This window comes from Haemaphysalis longicornis, unplaced genomic scaffold (genome assembly GCF_048455015.1).
Source record: "Haemaphysalis longicornis isolate Haplotype H1 unplaced genomic scaffold, Haemaphysalis longicornis Haplotype H1 scaffold_10, whole genome shotgun sequence".
Lineage (NCBI taxonomy): Eukaryota > Metazoa > Arthropoda > Arachnida > Ixodida > Ixodidae > Haemaphysalis > Haemaphysalis longicornis.
This window is the reverse complement of record NW_027526204.1, coordinates 63,276,265-63,293,550: the sequence shown is the minus strand read 5'-3', so window position 1 is coordinate 63,293,550 and position 17,286 is coordinate 63,276,265. Positions and strand designations below refer to the sequence as shown.

General features: G+C 48.3%; 1 protein-coding gene across 1 annotated transcript in view; it reads left to right on the top strand.

Moving 5' to 3' along the window:
• LOC144158637 (uncharacterized) overlaps positions 1 to 17,286 on the top strand; it is a 210,865-nt gene that overhangs the window by 24,999 nt on the left and 168,580 nt on the right. The gene's annotated exons all lie outside the window — the stretch shown is intronic.

Sequence of the window (17,286 nt, the reverse complement as noted above, 5' to 3'; positions counted from 1 at the left end):
TATATATATATATATATATATATATATATATATATATATATATATATATATATATATATATATATATATATATATATATATATATATATATATACAGAAAGATAGGTCGGCAGTCTACAATGCCAAAGGAGGCATAGGGGTGTGGTTAGGCTCTTTTCTTTTTCACAACGGTTAATTCAGTAAACGTTTTTTTGAAATATTTCAAATTTCAAAAAAATGTTTACTTAATTAACCGTTGTGAAAAAGAAAAGAGCGTAACCACACCCCTATGCCTCCTTTGGCATTGTAGACTGCCGACCTATCTTTCTGTATTTCCTCAACGAGCCCCTCATTTCCTTACTATATTATTCTGCGAAAGCCTAGCGAGGGTCTCGGTTCTGGCAGCCTTGATGACTAGGTAGCATAAGAGGGCTTCCCGCCAGTAACCCGCTCATGACAGGCTGTAGACGTTCAAGTCACGCCCCGGGGGTTGGAAAGAAGGTCCCCTTCTCCCCGTGTAGTCAGAGTGGCGCTGGCTACCACCCTCAAGAGCCAGATACACTCCTAGTAAATATAATTAGCCCAGAAAGTGAAGGAGAACACAGTCGCCCAGATAGCCGAATTGGTAAGGCATTCGACATGTAATCGAAAGGCGTGGGCTCGGTCCCCACTCCGGGCGCGTGTTTTTCTTTCTTTCTTTCTTCTGTATATTTAAAAAAAAATGTTTACTTAATTAACCGTTGTGAAAAAGAAAAGAGCGTAACCACACCCCTATGCCTCCTTTGGCATTGTAGACTGCCGACCTATCTTTCTGTATTTCCTCAACGAGCCCCTCATTTCCTTACTATATTATTCTGCGAAAGCCTAGCGAGGGTCTCGGTTCTGGCAGCCTTGATGCCTAGGTAGCATAAGAGGGCTTCCCGCCAGTAACCCGCTCATGACAGGCTGTAGACGTTCAAGTCACGCCCCGGGGGTTGAAAAGAAGGTCCCCTTCTCCCCGTGTAGTCAGAGTGGCGCTGGCTACCACCCTCAAGAGCCAGATACACTCCTAGTAAATATAATTAGCCCAGAAAGTGAAGGAGAACACAGTCGCCCAGATAGCCGAATTGGTAAGGCATTCGACATGTAATCGAAAGGCGTGGGCTCGGTCCCCACTCCGGGCGCGTGTTTTTCTTTCTTTCTTTCTTCTGTATATTTCAAAAAAATGTTTACTTAATTAACCGTTGTGAAAAAGAAAAGAGCCTAACCACACCCCTATGCCTCCTTTGGCATTGTAGACTGCCGACCTATCTTTCTGTATTTCCTCAACGAGCCCCTCATTTCCTTACTATATATATATATATATATATTATAAGCTTGCGGAGGTCTCTGACTCCTCCCCTACAGCGTCGGCCCCAATACCGACATTTTCAAATAAGGAGAACATTAAAAAAAAACATTCGTCGTATACGTTGAGAACGTCATGTCTGAATAGGATTTGAGTTACAGTGGAAACAAAGCTGAAGAATACATGTACAAACAACCACATGCACATAAACTTAAAACCCAACACGTCGCACACCAACAATACGACAATGTGTGATGTTTGTCCGTACCTATAAGGTTCTGAATTTCGCGCCTGAGGCGTTCAGGCCGCTGTTATACCACAACACCCCAGCACCCCAGAATTTCTTCGTGGGAGCTCGGTTTCCTCGAATTCGTTATGGTGCAGCTAACCCACTGTGATTCTCAGCGAAAAGAGGCAACGCGAGGGCAGTTGCAAGACTCGCATTGCCCGTTTCGTCGGCAACTCTGTTACCACCGTGCGTGTTCGTTCGCAATCAAATATTCTCCGCCGTTTTCCGTCCACTCGTTTCCCACGGTTAGCCAGGCGTCGAACCGCCGCGTCGCATCTCGGTAAGAATCGAAAGACACTGCGCGTTGCGCACGCACGCTTAATCGAGATCGCATCTTTTGGGGGCCTCCGCCGACTTCACGCGCATTTATTTATAGCACAAACTACTCCGTTGTCGTGCGAACAGGGCTCGTTTCTGAAATATATCGCGCGCTTTGTTGCGTACACGCGGCGTGCAAGTAGAGGGAAGAGAAAACAAAAACAAAAGAGGGAAGCCGGAACTGCTACCCCGGTGGTTACGATACCGCGAAAGCTCCACAAAAAAGAGTCGTGAACAGCGGAAACGTGGTTTGCGGTAGTGTAGTCATGCGGTGGGTATACGCGGCATTTTGTTGCTCCAAGATCCGGCACGTTGAGGCCCGATGGCTTGTTTTCCTGTTCGCCGTATGCCTGTCTGCGCTTTGCCACCTTATTAACTATGGAGGTAATTAACTAACCCAGGCTGTGTTCTTCCTGCATTAGCGTACGCAATTATAACCGTCGATCTTTACGGGCCCTGCTCTTGGACTGGTATACGCGAAATGTGTAATTATTGTGGTTCAGCTCCGTTGCATTACGTTCTTTTCGCAATAAAACTGCGGTTATAGGAAACAGAACGCACGGTGATTTTACTTTGAATGGGACGTTTTGGCGATCTTTTCAATCTTCAATTACGATCTTCAATGACGATCTTCAGTTCTCATTTGTGGAAACTGGCTGGTGCTAGCAGTGATATGACAAATTAGAGGACAGAAAGGAGACGCATGATGCTACGCACGATAGAAAAGTCAGACATATATGAGACACTCCTCAGTAGACACAGTGAAATAGCCGATATAAGTATTTACAGTTGACGACCGTTTTTCGGACACCTAATTCTTCGAACATGCTTGATTATTCGCACTTTTTCCAGGCACCAGGACATTCAGGTTTTTGGGAGAACATTTGCTTTTTCGGACTGCCTGATTTTTCGGACATTTTCGCGGTCCACTAAAGGGACCCTGCAACATTTTCGATAAGCGCTCTCACTCTTTCCTTTGCGTCTGGAAGCACTGCGAAAGCTATAGTTATCGCCAGCACGGAGCGGCACTGTGTGATTTGCTCGTCGCACCAAATATGCCTTCAATTTCTGCTTTGTTTCTGTGGCATTTATTTTTAAAGTTGCTATCGAAAACCGTTCATTGCTGCAACTGACGGAAAACCGGCCAACAGCCGCTACGTGGCCTTAGTGACGTAATTCCATCCGTCGAAGAACGTCAAGACCAGGAAAGAGAGAAAACCTTCTGAGCGAGTTTACAAGTTATCTGATCGGCATAGAGTAGTAATTTTGGACTGAGGTACTTTGTGAGCCCCTAATCTAAGTACTGGGTGTGTTGGGTGGCTACGTTCTGTAAGCATTTAAGATTTCAAAAAAAGTTCAAAAAAGGGTTGCAGGGTCCCTTTAAGGGCCCGAATAATCGGTCGTCGACTATTAATAAACGGAGTTAAGGCAAGCCTCAATATATTCACTCTGAAGTGACTCAAGCTGCAGTACTTCTGCGTCCCGCCGCCGTTAAATTCACCCATGCACAACCGTGGTGGGCTATGGGTAAATCACGCCACCGGGAAGCTTGGGAAATCGTCGGTGTTCTTGCGACAGGCGGTGCAACATCGCCGAAGCGTTTCGCCGCACCGTGGGCTTGCTTTCGCGTCCGGTGTAGGGGTGTATAACGCAGTCGACGACAGCGGCGCGCTGTGTCTCACAGAATTTAGTCGGTTTCTTCCCCGACTTAGGCATTGCCGGTTTAGGCCGACGTAGGCATTGCGCGTTATTGTCGACCAGGGTTTCTTGTCCGCGTGCAACCAAATAATGTATCGAACTTAGGAGTTCCGCCGTAATCATGTTGTGGTCGCGACAGCTTTATCGGCTTGAGCACTTACAAAGACAAGACAGAAGGTATTTTTCTGAAAACGCAGCTAAACTTACAATCTCACTGATAAGGTACGGGCCGTAATTGGTTCATTAAGAAGACTGTTTTGCACTGATAACAATGATAGCAATTTTTCGCAAAGCAGGCGAAGCAGTAGTGACTCCGTAGCCCCTTTCGGCAATTCTATGACGTCACAGAATCTTGTTTGAGCGACTGGCGCCCTCCCAGAAACATGACCGGGCTATTGTAGTGAGGCTTTCTGTTTGGTTGTATAACGTGAACGCTCATGGGCAGGTAACACACCGGTAACTATGCTTTAGTGCCGGCTCTTATTACGTCACTCCTGGCAATATTACGTCATTGTAGCGCGAAATCTGAAAGTTTTCAATATATCTTTCATTGGTCTTTTTTCGATTAAAACAACGTCCTCCGTGGCATAGAGCTGGCCAAGTTACCGAATAGCTAGTTCTTTCAAATTGAACGAACCTGTATTTCGTCTTTATGGGCCCGTTCAAAAAACATGTGACTGTCACCGCTAGCTTGCTACAGTAGTCGGGTAACGAGCCATAAAACGAGAGGCTACCTTCGCAGTGAGGAACCTCGTCGCGTTCAACGCAATGGACGAGGTTCTCAATCGTCTCACATTCTGCACCAGGAGGTGTGCGTTCAAGTTCAAACATCAAAATAGCCCTGACCGCCTGGTCCTTGCACCACGTTTTTCAAAGCGAATATGGACGATTCGTTCTAAGAAAATTTTAATGCCTCTCCGGTTTTCGTTTGTATTGACAGGACAAGGCTCTCTTAAGAGGTCGATGTTTAGGGTGACCGTTTATTAAGAGGCTCAAGCGTGGAACCAGCGGGCCCAAACCATGATGATGAGCATCTACAGAGATGAGGACGAAGTGCTGGTATGTCAGCTAATGATTATGACAATGTATAGGGGAAGAGTGGTAAGGCGTTACATGAGGGGTGGTACAATAATTGGTTGACTAGCACAAGAAACGAGGGGGGGGGGAGGTTCGAGCTACCAAAATTTGAAACAGATTCAGAAATAATTGTTAGGAAAAAATTGAGAATTAGAATACATCGCAGGACGTGTTTTACATCGATAAGTAATAAGTGTTGAAGCAACTTTAGCACAAATCACGGCAGTAAAGTGGTACAAAAATACGTACAATTGGTATTCATACGACGACAATGTTCAAAGGTGTAGTATATGTGACACAAAAAGAACAGATGGAAACATAATATGGGGATGCAACACTCTAGCACCACATCTGCACTGAGAATGATGACGGTAAAATGAGAAAAATAAAGCAGAGATAAAAGTAGAAAAAAAGAAAAAAGAGAAAGCCGTGAAAAGAAAGGAAAAAGAAGAGAAAGAAACGATATATTAGCATTCAAAATTTTCTTTCTGCTTCAGGTCGTTTGAATTTCTGAAGGGTGCTAATTAATGGATAATTCGGGTTTTATTCATAAGTTTCCTTTTACAGCCTCTTTCCGGAAATAATTTAGTATTTTGAAGTCACCACGTATTTAACAACCGATTTAGCCCTGGCCAATCCCCCCTTGTCGGAACGTTCCAAAATCTTTGAGGACATCATGATCATCATCATTATCATCGATTCCGGAAGCAATGATTTAAACAAGGCAGGGTCTTTCCGTCCAGGGTCGTCGCCCCAAAGGTGACTCCACCAACGTTCACTGGTGGAAGGGCCAAAGACGCTTACAGTATGGTCTTCTTTTTTCATTTTTGAAAGATGAAAGCCTTGAGTTCCCCATTCGACGAACAGCTGTCGTTGATGTAGCAGTTCTTGCCCGGTCAAGAAAATTGCAGTCGCTGTAAAGAGTAAATAAAATTACACCATCTTCCCGTGGGGAACCCTGATGAGGATGCGAAGCATCCCGAGGGTTCCGTGTGGTTCCATTGTGTTGCCGTTATGTTGATTCAGTAAAGCTTGATGTCGGTCTAGTTGGTGTAACATTCTTTTGAAGGCAAGTTGCGCTGGTTGTGAACACTGAGACGGACACGGGGAAAAAAACACGTAAAAGAAGAAAACACTTCTCGTGAAAGTATACGTTTTTTCCCTGTGTCCGTCTCAGTGTTCACACAACAAGCGCAACTTGCCTTCTAAAGTTATGTTGAGTGATCTGGTGTTTAGTAGCGCCAGAGGGAATTCCGCGTCCGGGTCCACACCGGTGGCAAAGGCACGCAAGTACTGTTGTGTTACGATGAGTAGGCGGTGGTTCTCGAGGCGCCCAAACTCGTCCATCATGTTCTCGTCGATGTTGTTGTCTCTGTGGTAGAATCGGTAGTCTCCGTAAGCGTTGGTGAGGTAAAAAGGTTGTTGACGTTGGTTCACCGGCTTAGAGCCACGTACACGCCCTCGTCTTCGCAGCTTTGTCTTTGTTCTTGTTGTTGTTGTTCCTTCACTATATTGGCGCATACCCAATCAGGGGATCTTCTTCTCCTTCTTCTTCAGCGGTTCCCCTACGGGAAGATGATGACGGTGGTTGAACGCGAAGCTATCTCGTGATGGATTCTTTGGTTGGCCAGTCCCTAGGGGCATCCTGCCACAATCATCATCAGAGGCGCTGCGGACGGGGCACGGACGCGGGACATCCCCCCGAGCAAGAGATGCTTCGCAACTAAAAGAAAGTGCGTGATCCTATGTGGTTTCAAGCCGAGTTGCCGCAGTAGTACCACGATCTGCACTCGTCCCCAGCAGCGGAACAAAAGTTGTTGCCGTTGTTGTTTCATTCTGCGTACGGCACACCTACTTGGGAACTGCCCGGGAATGGGGAACTTTGAGGGGCCAATGTGCCCGCTTAACAAAATCCACAAAACTATGAATTGGAAACGTAAAAGATGTGAAAGATGTGAAACAGCGCGTGCCCGCGGGACACCTGAACGTGATTCACGTGAGTGGAGCAGGTGCATACCAGCAGCGTTGAACCCTAATCATGTAGGAAGCTGCGGCGTGTCAGTCCCATCATGTGGCAATGCCACATGATGGGACTGACATGACTGGGACTGACTGACAATGCCATCATGTGGCATTGCCACCACCTCATCCCACACCTTGTAGGCTTGCTCAATGATCCCTATCCTTCTGTAGCCTGCGATGAGCAGTGGAGGAGGGCGCTGGGAAGCTCCCATCCGGAGGTTCAAGCCTCTGTGTCGAATCGGGCTGTCATTGTCGCCGCTAGGCTAAAGCCAGCGGCCACCACGTCCGCGGGACAGAGCTCGGCCCAATAGAGTTCTCTCTCTCCTCCCTCTCTCTCTGTCTCTCTCTGTCTCTCTCTACCTTTCTCTTCGTCTCTCCTCCCCTCTCTCTCCTTCTCTCTCTCCGCCCTTTCTCTCTCCACCCTCCCTCTCTGTCTCTCTCTGAATATCTCCCCTCTCTCTCCCCTTTCTCTCTCCCTCTCTCTGTATCTCTCCCCTCTCTCTCCCTTTTAAATGAGCATTTCAGTAATTCACGATGTCACCCGCGTTGACGTCCGTAGTCCGCACAGCACCCCTCCCTACTATATAAAAAAAATACTACCCGGCGCCCGGTTTCGATCCCTCGACCCTGCGGGCGGAACGCAATGTACATGGTGCTCTACCCACTGCGCCACAAAGCCGACACAGAATGGGGCGGTACGAACGCGCCTTATATCGTTGACTCATTCAAATTACTGGTGACGAGTGCTCTTTCGTCAGCAGTTGCCACAAGTGCAACAACATTAACGTAACGCAAACTACTTAACGTCGTGCGCCCCCGGAAATGCTCTGCATTTGATCGTGCCCCTCGCGAGGGGGATGTTTCACTGCGTCTTCTTTCGGTGGCGGGACCCGTGGCGCCATCTGGCGGAGGCGCGGCACAACTCGTAGCACTTTCTTTGAAAAAGCGCCTCGAAAGCGCGGCAAATATGAAATAGGGATGACGCGCTTTCGAGGCAATCCGCCGACGCGGCTGCTTTGTGTACAGACTCGGCGGCGAGCGTCCCGTGATTCTGGTGCCGACCGAATCCCATTTTTTTTCTCTCCTCCCTCTCTATCGCTCTCTCTGTCTCTCTCCTCCCTCCCTCTCTGTCTCTCTCTGTCTCTCTCCTCCCTCTCTATCGCTCTCTCTGTCTCTATCTCCCTCTCTCTCTGTCTCTGTCTCTCTCTCCCCCACTCTCTCTCTCTGATGGCTGACGCAATTGGCGCCGTAAGGCAAAGAAACGAAAGCGAAGAAAGCGCCGCATATACGTTTAGAAAGAAGCTGCTTGAAGCAATTGGCGCCAAAAGGCAAAGAAACGAAAGCGAAGTAAGAGACGCAAATACGATGTGAGAGCAAAGAAGTTAATAAGTACCGTCATATAGTCCGCGTATACACCGCGGAAGGCAAAACCAGTGTTGCTCGTTCGGCGCCGCACACAATAGAGAGTTATAGCAGAGCGGTGAACCTGTCCCGGTACGGTACCCGGTTGATGAGCACTGCGCGTGCGTAGAGGCAAAAAAACTGGTTGTACGCATGCGCAGGTGTACCGGGTACCGATTCTCCGATTCTCCGCTCTCCGCTGTACCGATTCTCCGCTCTGCTATAACCCTCGAACTCTTGACACCTAGCGGTGCTAATCGCTCGAGGTTTCCGGCCTCGAGCCACGGATCGTGCGAAAATCTTGCGACTACCTCGCGCAGCGTTGGACCCCCATCCCCCGCCTCCGTGAATGTGACCCGCTGGCACCAAGGACGACGCGTAACGTGACAATTACAGCCGCTCCCTACTCGCGCGGATATACGGGATAAAGCTGCCAAGCCCGGCGTATCAGGCGCGCACAGGGATTGCGAAGTCGTCGCCTGGAACGCGACCTGGAGAAATATATCTGAAGGAACGCGTCGCGCGTACGTGACTGTTTTTGCTGGAGGTGCATTACGAGTAGCCTCATTACACGTTCAGTCGGCGCGCAATTCAATTGAGGTAAATAAGCGGCGACCTCTCCTAATGAGCCACAGAGGACGGACACGCAAGATGCGATATGGCGAGCAGACTTGCTTGCGCCGCGCACATAAGGTGAAACGTATACCGGTCAGTGGGTAGATGGGACAAAAAGATACGTCTCAGCGTTCGTCTATATACCTTCCGCCTGTTAGCCTAGCTGCTGGCCCGAATGGTTTGAAACCGGAATTGCGCAAGTCTTACATAACAAAAATAAATATACGTGTACCTGCTTCATTCGCTGCAAATTACGTCGAAAGGCGATATGGTATCTCGTAAGCTCTTTCTTGTTTTATTTTTTGGATGGCCCAAAGCTCGCGGTGTGGAGCTACTCTGGGTACTTATGACACTACCGAGTCAATTCAGCTCGTTTGCTTCTGTTTGAATTTCGCGCCAAAACCTGCCCGAAATTTGCTGACACGCCTGTCTTGCACAGTTGATTTAGGCGCGGTGTTCTCTCTTTCAGACATAACTTCAATACCCGCTTTTGGCTCGTGTTTTCCCCCTTTTTGCTGGTGGTTTGTTTTCTTTTTGAGTGATGGCGGTTACAGGCAAACCAGTGGATACCGCGCTTTCCCCTACTGATCTCACCGAATAAATAAAATTGCTCCATTTTACCCAACAAGCAAAGTCAGTTTTGACCCGCATAAGGATGCAAATGAGCCAAGTGAGGCTAGCTTGCCTGCGCACCTAAAACGAATCTGCATCAATTCGCCCGATTATATTTTTTTGACAAAGCTTGTTGCCTGGTCAGGTTTAAGTCACGCGTGTCAGAACGCTGCCGCCTAACTTCGCTTTTCAGCCACCAAGAAGTTCAAAGGAAAGAATGCGAAGGAAACAAACAAAATAAAAGAAATGTACAGTCACGTATATATGAAATACGAACCCGAAAATATGAACCGGAACACGAAAAATTCAAAGATACTGTTCGCGGAGGTCAAACAATGGCGCGCTATTGGTATATTTGGAAAGACACACTTCCGAACACTGTTGCTGTGATTAATCTACGAGTCAATTCGACCTGCATGGAAAGGAATCGCGCTATTTGCGTGTTCTGGCGCATATTTTCGTGTTCGTGCTCCATTTGTCCATGATTGTACGTCACACCCGCCGCGGTGGCACAGTGGCTAAGGCGTTGCGCTGCTGAGCACGAGGACGTGGGTTCGATTCCCGGCCGCGGCGGCCTCTTTTCTGATGGAGGCGAAAAGCAAAAACGCCCGTGTGTGCGAGATTTCGGCGCACGTTAAAGATCCCCGGGTGGTCAACATTAATCCGGAGCCCTCCACTACGGCGCGCCTCATCGCCTGCGTTGCGTCGGCGCGTTAAACCGTGCAATCAATCATTGTCCTTCATAAGGGAAGAACATTACCAGGGAAGGTTGAAGAGGGCGTGCAAGTAAATAAGCAGTGAAAAAGTAAACAATCTGGAAATTAGTACAGTTGAACTTCGTTATGGTGAAGACTGATATAGCGAATTATCGGATATAGCGAACTCAATACGAAGTTTGTTTGGTCACGCTTCATTTCAGTGACACCTATTCTTTTTATAACGAAACCGAAACCTCGAGAGCCACGTGATATCGGCTATAACGAAGAAATATTTGGTTTCTGCGGGGCTCAAAACTGGGCAGCTAGCATATTAAAGGCCAAATTTTTGAAAAAAATTGGACAAAACAACCATTTTTCAGTAGCTTGAAAAACTGCACAAGTAGAAAAGGCCCTTTCTTGCGTGGACACTGTGCAAAACTTCATTCCGCTCAGACTGTGAAGAGCCACCAGGCGAAGGCCGCATCCTCCTTCAAGTAAATAAACACGCAGGCCTGCATTGCCGAACGAACTTTTGTTGTGTTGTAATTTCACGATCTCACGTTTCCGTCTGCTTAGTTTGAAATGCCGCAAGGAGGCAGATAAGTATAATACCACGTTTATAGTGGGTTTGAAGCTTAGAACAATGCGTTTATTTTTTATCTAGGATTGCTGCGACACCTAGATTGCCATATTATTAGAGTCGAGTTCTACCTCATAGGTTGCAACGAATATCGGATATAACAAACTAACTCCCCAACGGTTTCATCTCCGTTGGCAAAAACGGCAAGGCGCCAAAAATGCACTTATACACTGCACTCTTCGCCCCTCTCTGTGGGTTTGACGTTAGGGGAGATGGCCCGGGATTTTTTTGGTGAGATGATACGTCATCACCCCGCTTTAAAGGGGATACCAATACAAGCATAATCATCATCATCAACAGAAGAATAAACCGAATATGGAAGGGGAGTGGAGAGTAAACCTAAACGGCCACTGCGTACTTGCTTAGCATATATGCAGGCGCGCAGACAGAGAATTGCATCCACTTCGAAGTCACGTCACACCCCATATAGCGTCGCTTGGCATCTCATTGGAACAACATCCAGTCGCTTATCGTCGCTTGGCGCCCGCGTCCAGTCGTTTCGCGTGGCTTTGGACGTCTCGACCAAAGCAAGTTGTACCAATCCACATACCGTATTTTCGCGCGTATAACCCGCCACTGCATATAATCCGCACCCCCACTTTCAGCCCGCCGGAAAAAAAAAATCTTCGCGTATTGCCCGCACATTTGATACAGGAAAGGCTACACCAAAGTACTGTTCAAGCAACACATCACATACTGAGTAGACAGAAAAAGGGTATATTTAGCAAGTCTGATACACTGACTGCAAGGCGAAAGTCACAATTCACTAATGAAATTCAGTTGTTAAAGTGCTCTCCTCCTTGTATTTCTTCCTTTTCCTTGTAGCGGGTACGCAGGTACTTGAGAACAGAACGTTGGCGCCAGACACAACAGAATATTGCCAGAAAAATGAGACATATTTTCACCAAACTTTGCGAAATACTTCTGTTATGTTTTAATTCCATAACTATTCAATGAATGCGCCATCGGCCGCAATAATCGATTCGATTCGGCTTCTGAAGTCGATGGTTGGACGGCATACCGTCTGGTCAGGTAGAATACTACAAAACAAAAAACACAGGCTACTGACCAAGTCAAAAACAAATTGACGTTTCGGGGGCGCTACGGCTCCCTTGTTCACAAAAAAGAAGCTTCTTTTTTGTGAACAAGGGAGCCATAGCGCTCCCGAAACGTCAATTTGTTTTTGAAATGGTCAGTGACCTGTGTTTCTTGTTTTGTCGATTCGGCTTCGCGAACGGCTGCGTGCAGGGATCGTGCTCCTTGGAGATGTTGGCCATTGAGTGAGAAATGGCTCCCATCAGCGAGTCTTTTGTATTATACGGCCCTTTTGCTTGCCTCTCCCTCAACGACGCCCCAGGCATAGTAGTCGAGCGGATTTAAATCTAGCTGGAGAACTAGGAGGCCACAAGTTGGGAGTGACGGGGTCGCAGAAGTTGTCAGACATGCCACTATTAGGTGACGCAGGCGGTGTGTACAGGAGCCGAATCTTGCTGAAAGACACATGGTCTTTCTTTGAAAACACTCTCTATCCATGGCTTCACAATGGTGGCAAGCAAGCACAACCACGTAACCGGCGGCATTAACGCGGAGTCCTGCAAAAAAACGTGTGGTGGCATGACGTCACCCTCACTGCGGACAACGGATAGCACCACCGCCGGAGAAATTAAGGGGTTCTGACGGTCTTTGAGCACTGACTGTGCTTTTTTCTTGTTGCCACAGGTGCCATGTCACCGCCACGACACATCAGCTTTGTCCACACTTTGTAAATGAAAGACTTCGCTACTTTCAGGAAGGTGGCAATTTCCAAGTCGCTGCGGTGCGCGGTCAGGGCGGCGAGGACTACACGGTGTTTCATTTGCTGCTTCAACTTGTACACTTCCATCTTTAAGCAAACTGCGCAATATGAATGATAAGGGGTAGACGAACAAGAAGCCGCGCGCCTAGATATATGATGTGGCTGCCGGTGTGTATGACGATAAGGAACAGCGTTCTCAAATACCTCGCGCACCCGGTATGTTTTGCGCAATCGCGGCCATGAAAGGCTTAGTCAGTGTTACTGCGTAGAAGCTTCACGGCACAACGCGCATTGCCGTGAAGCTGCACTAAAAGAAAAAAAAAAACGCGTATTATCCGCGCTCCTACTTTGCCACCGGAATTTCCGCATTTTCGGTGCGGGTTATGCCGCGCGAAAATATGGTAATCACCTCGCCCGCGCACTCGGCGCGGAGCCTTACGTCCCAACTGTAACCTGGGTGCCTTCAATACGGCATTCTGCCCTGAATAAGCACGTCCACATCCACGCCCTCGCACTGCATGGTGTTCCATTCGGCGGAGAAAATTTCTATTTCTAGATGAGCAGATTCCCTACTCTTAACACTTTCCCCGTGGATTGCTCAAGAAATCCCTGCACAAGCGCCATCATCAGTAATTGGAACAAGGAGTTGTGAATATTGCAAAATATTTGGCTGGCTGACTGGCTTTACGACAGCTGTTACCGGTCTACGGGAAGCTTTATCTATTATGAAGGGGGGGGGGGGGGGGGGGCTTCTTTAAAAGCACACCAATGTAGTCAGACAGTTTCCAGAAGAAGAAAATCCCTATAAATTGACTTGACCGGGTTAGAGTTACTTTTGACGGCACCTTTACGTTTCGCTGGATGCAATTTTTGTAACTGATTGATATTTTTGGTAGCGCGAAGCGTACAAACGAAAAATGCAGGAATAACAGGTTCGACATCCATGTTTCAATTCTAAGGGTGGGTTCTGTCATTCAACGGTAAATCTGACGTTCATCTTGTCACGACCACGCGCCTCGGAAAAGAGTTTCGAAGTACGGGGGTGTTAAGGCGTGGAAAAGGAAGAGGTGCATGGAGGGATCGAGGGGGACAGGGTAGCTGAAATCGTCCCTAAATGCGCACTTCTCGAGCCAAGGCCGCAAGCACGTCTGGCACAGACTTCTTCTGCGGTGGACTTGCAACTATAGGTTGTATTCATGGCGAGGCACACGGGCAGGCAACCATGTGAGTGCGCCGTCACTGATTCCGTCAGGCTGCACGGGGTGGCGGTACTTGTCCGTGCTAAACACATGATGTGTGTTAGACCAACGTTCCAAACTCTATCCCACCGAACGCAAAGTAATGCCTCGACTCCATTGTGAGTGGGATTAATAATGTCTCTGTTGACACCACCGTCGAGAATCAGGTTGAAACAGAGCAAACGACGCACGCCGGTGTTTTTTCTTTTTTTTTCTGCGGCGTTCTGGCGCAGTGGCACAAACCGTGCCATGTCCGTGGCCGTTCACAGCGTTGCCAAGCGAAGAAATTGACAGCTAAACCTTTAAGGGAATAACGGGCCCTTAGTTCTCAGCGTGCTGTTATGGGCCACGAGAGAGAGAGACAGAGAAAGAGAGAGAGAGAGAGAGAGAGAGAGAGAGAGAGAGAGAGAGAGAGAGAGAGAGAGAGAGAGAGAGAGAGAGAGAGAGAGAGAGAGAGAGAGAGAGAGAGAGAGAGAGAGAGAGATCAGCATTTATTTGCGCGAGAGGATATTGGGACGGGGATGGCGTTAGCCTTAAATGAGTACTGACACGAAACTTTCGTGTTACGTTTTGTTTTTTCGCTGCTATGGGTGCCCATTAGCCCACTAATCATAGAATGGCACATTAGACGGTCGATCGCGGAGGAAACAATCATTTACAGCATCGTTTATTCGTGTCAGTTTCGGTTTCGACAAAACGAACGCCCAGCGGCCGCCATGACAGGAGGGAGCACCTGACGTCACCATTCTTGTCGCACCGCTGCCGGTCTGGACGCGCGCGCGAGTGAGCGCACGCGCTCGCCCAGACCGGCCGAGGTCTTCACCATCCCCGCGCACCCGGGCAGCATGACGTCAGTCCCAAAACCATGACGTGATGCACACGGCGTAGCAGCGCACGCCAACCGCAGCCAGCGCGTCGGCTACATCACGGGAGCCTCGACGTCGGCAGTTTGGGGCAAGTAGCAGAGGGAGTTTTAGCCAAGGAGGTTGTATACAACCTCCTTGGTTTTAGCTGACCGTCTTTCACGGTCCGCTCCGCTCCGATAGCGAGAGGAAGCGTCATTGCGCATGCGTGGCGCGCTTGGCCGCGAACGGCATTGGCTCCGGTTGCGCTGAGTGGGCCGCCGATACCGGAGCGGAGCGTCGAAAACGGTCAGCTAAAACTCTCAAATGGATTTAAAATGTTATACTGAACGGCTACTGTTGAAACTTGCTGGGAGATATCTACTGATAAAAGGGAAGCATTTTACATAGTCATCTCAGCTTTGAAATTTCGTATCACTACTCCTTTAATGTCCAGAGGCCGCAAACATGCGCCGAATCACGGTATTCGTTGCGCCAGGGCTTCTTGAATTTCCGGCACCGAGGTGGTCAGCGCAGACTCCCGCTGCTCAAGGGATGGGTTGTTAATGGGGTTAATGTTATGTTGGCAGGAGAATGCGAAATGCTGTGTCGTGAGGGGTGAGTTGCAGTGCGGGCAGTCTGGTGAGGAAAGGGATGTTTAGATGTTCGAGAGGGTTATGTTATCGTAAAATGCTTCTGTTTGCAGTCTTCAGAGCATGTATTATTCACAGTGGTTTGATAGCGAGGGGTGTGGGGGAGGATGTTATCTTTTTATGTGTATGTGCTGGGAGAGTATCGAGTTGTAAGTGGGGTCGATGGGTGTTGCGCTGCTAATTGAACGTTCACTGTGCCACTCGTACGTGGTTTCCTGTCCAGAAGTTGGGAATGCCCGTATACGAAAGTCGCAGGTGGCGGCATGTGCTGCCTCGTTCCCTACAAGGCCTGAGTGGCCAGGAGCCGAGAAAAGGGTTATTTCGATGTCGTGAGGAAGCTTTTTACGATAGAGAGAGAATTAGGTGGTGCTAGTTCATCTTGATATGAGTGACAGGCGTGTTGAGATCTTACTGTGAGTGTGGTTCTTTGGAATGACCGATGGCCATTGCCTCCTTAAGCCCCAAACGACAGGTGGATATATATGAGGCCGCACTGGCGATGTCTCCTTTCGTGGTTAGCCCTACAAGAGTTGTTCTTGGCGTTTTATGACTTTATGCGATGTCGGTGTACCTTGTGTGTTGGTCATCTCCGCATTTCCTGCTGAGCTGTCGAGCCCTTGAGAGAGAGATAGAACAATATTTAAGAAGGTGAAGGCAGCCAGGCTAGACGCCCGACTTCCTACACCAGATGGGGGTGAAGGTGATACAAAGAAAAGTGGAAAGATCTCTCACGTACACATGACTGCTCATACCCGGAAACACACAAAGGCAGACACGCAATCAGGCGAAAGAGCCGTTTTTTCGAGAGTTTACAGCTCACTTCCAAGCCCAGTGTTCCGGAGAAACGTTAAGAGCGCCTTTACTGCGCTACATACCATTTCTGTTGCGAGCCACGGCCCAAGAAAATTCGGCAAAGAGATCTGAGCGGACATGAGCAGGGCCAGAGGAAGCTCAATGGTGGTGCGTTCAAGTTCGTAGCGAGGACATGCGCCGAGAACGGGCTTTAAATCCTCGCCAACTCCACAGGTCGTGCACGGAGAGGGAAGGGGGGGTGCGGAGTATGTCGAAGCTTAAAAAGAAATGTTTAATGTAGGCAACATTGAGCCTGATCTTGAGCGAAGTGTCTTCAGCAGTCACACGTTGGGTGGCAGCCGGATAATTAAGTTTATTGATGTTCGCGCAAAAAAAAAAAAAACTGACCGCGTATCTGCTCCTTTCGCTGCAAATGTCGACGAAAGACGATAGTCGACTGGCGCCCCTGCCAAGTGAAGGCCTCCCTTCTCTTTCCCGCTCACCCCTCATGCTGTTCCTCTCCCGTCTCGTTCCTCCCAAGATAAGTACGCTGGAGGTTTGCTAAAGTCAATTTAAATTTACCGCGTTCCACTGTTCCAAGTCGGGCGCCTCGATGCCAGCGCTGCCGTACGGTGGAGATGCGCGTGAATCGAGGCACTCTACTACAACGTTGCCTTACTCCACGAGCGTTTCAAGCGGAACGTGGAACCTATCTACTGGAACCTTTCGTTGATGTTGCCGTTGAATTTTTTCAAATACCGCCAGGAGCGCGGGCAACAGCAGGCGACGGTTTTCTGCAGTTGATCTAGCACTTCATTTGAAATCGCAAAAACCAAGCATCTACAAATTTTTTTAATAAAGGATCACTGCAAATATCACTTATGTATTGATTTTCTGCCTTACATTTGCGTAATGCCTTGTTATTGTTCAACAGTGTTGACAAGTATGAACATTGACACCAGATTTAGACGCTTAGATTTTGCTGTGGATATATGAGACTATTGCGCAGCTTCCGTTTCACTTTGGCCGGGTGGCTAAATGGAGTCATAGATAGACAGACACACATACAGACAGACCGAAATTTCTGCGTTTGAGTATCTCAGGAAAGACTGTCGTCTTTAAAATTCGCCGGTATTGCTGGGGGATGAAGCGGCACATGTGGTGGGGATCGGCCAAGAAGCCATATATGTAGTGAAGTTCCATAAAACGTGGGGACCGCAAAAAGTTGTAATCGTCAGGATAGTAAAAAAATGTATATTTATATTAGAGCCGATCATCCCATTGACACGT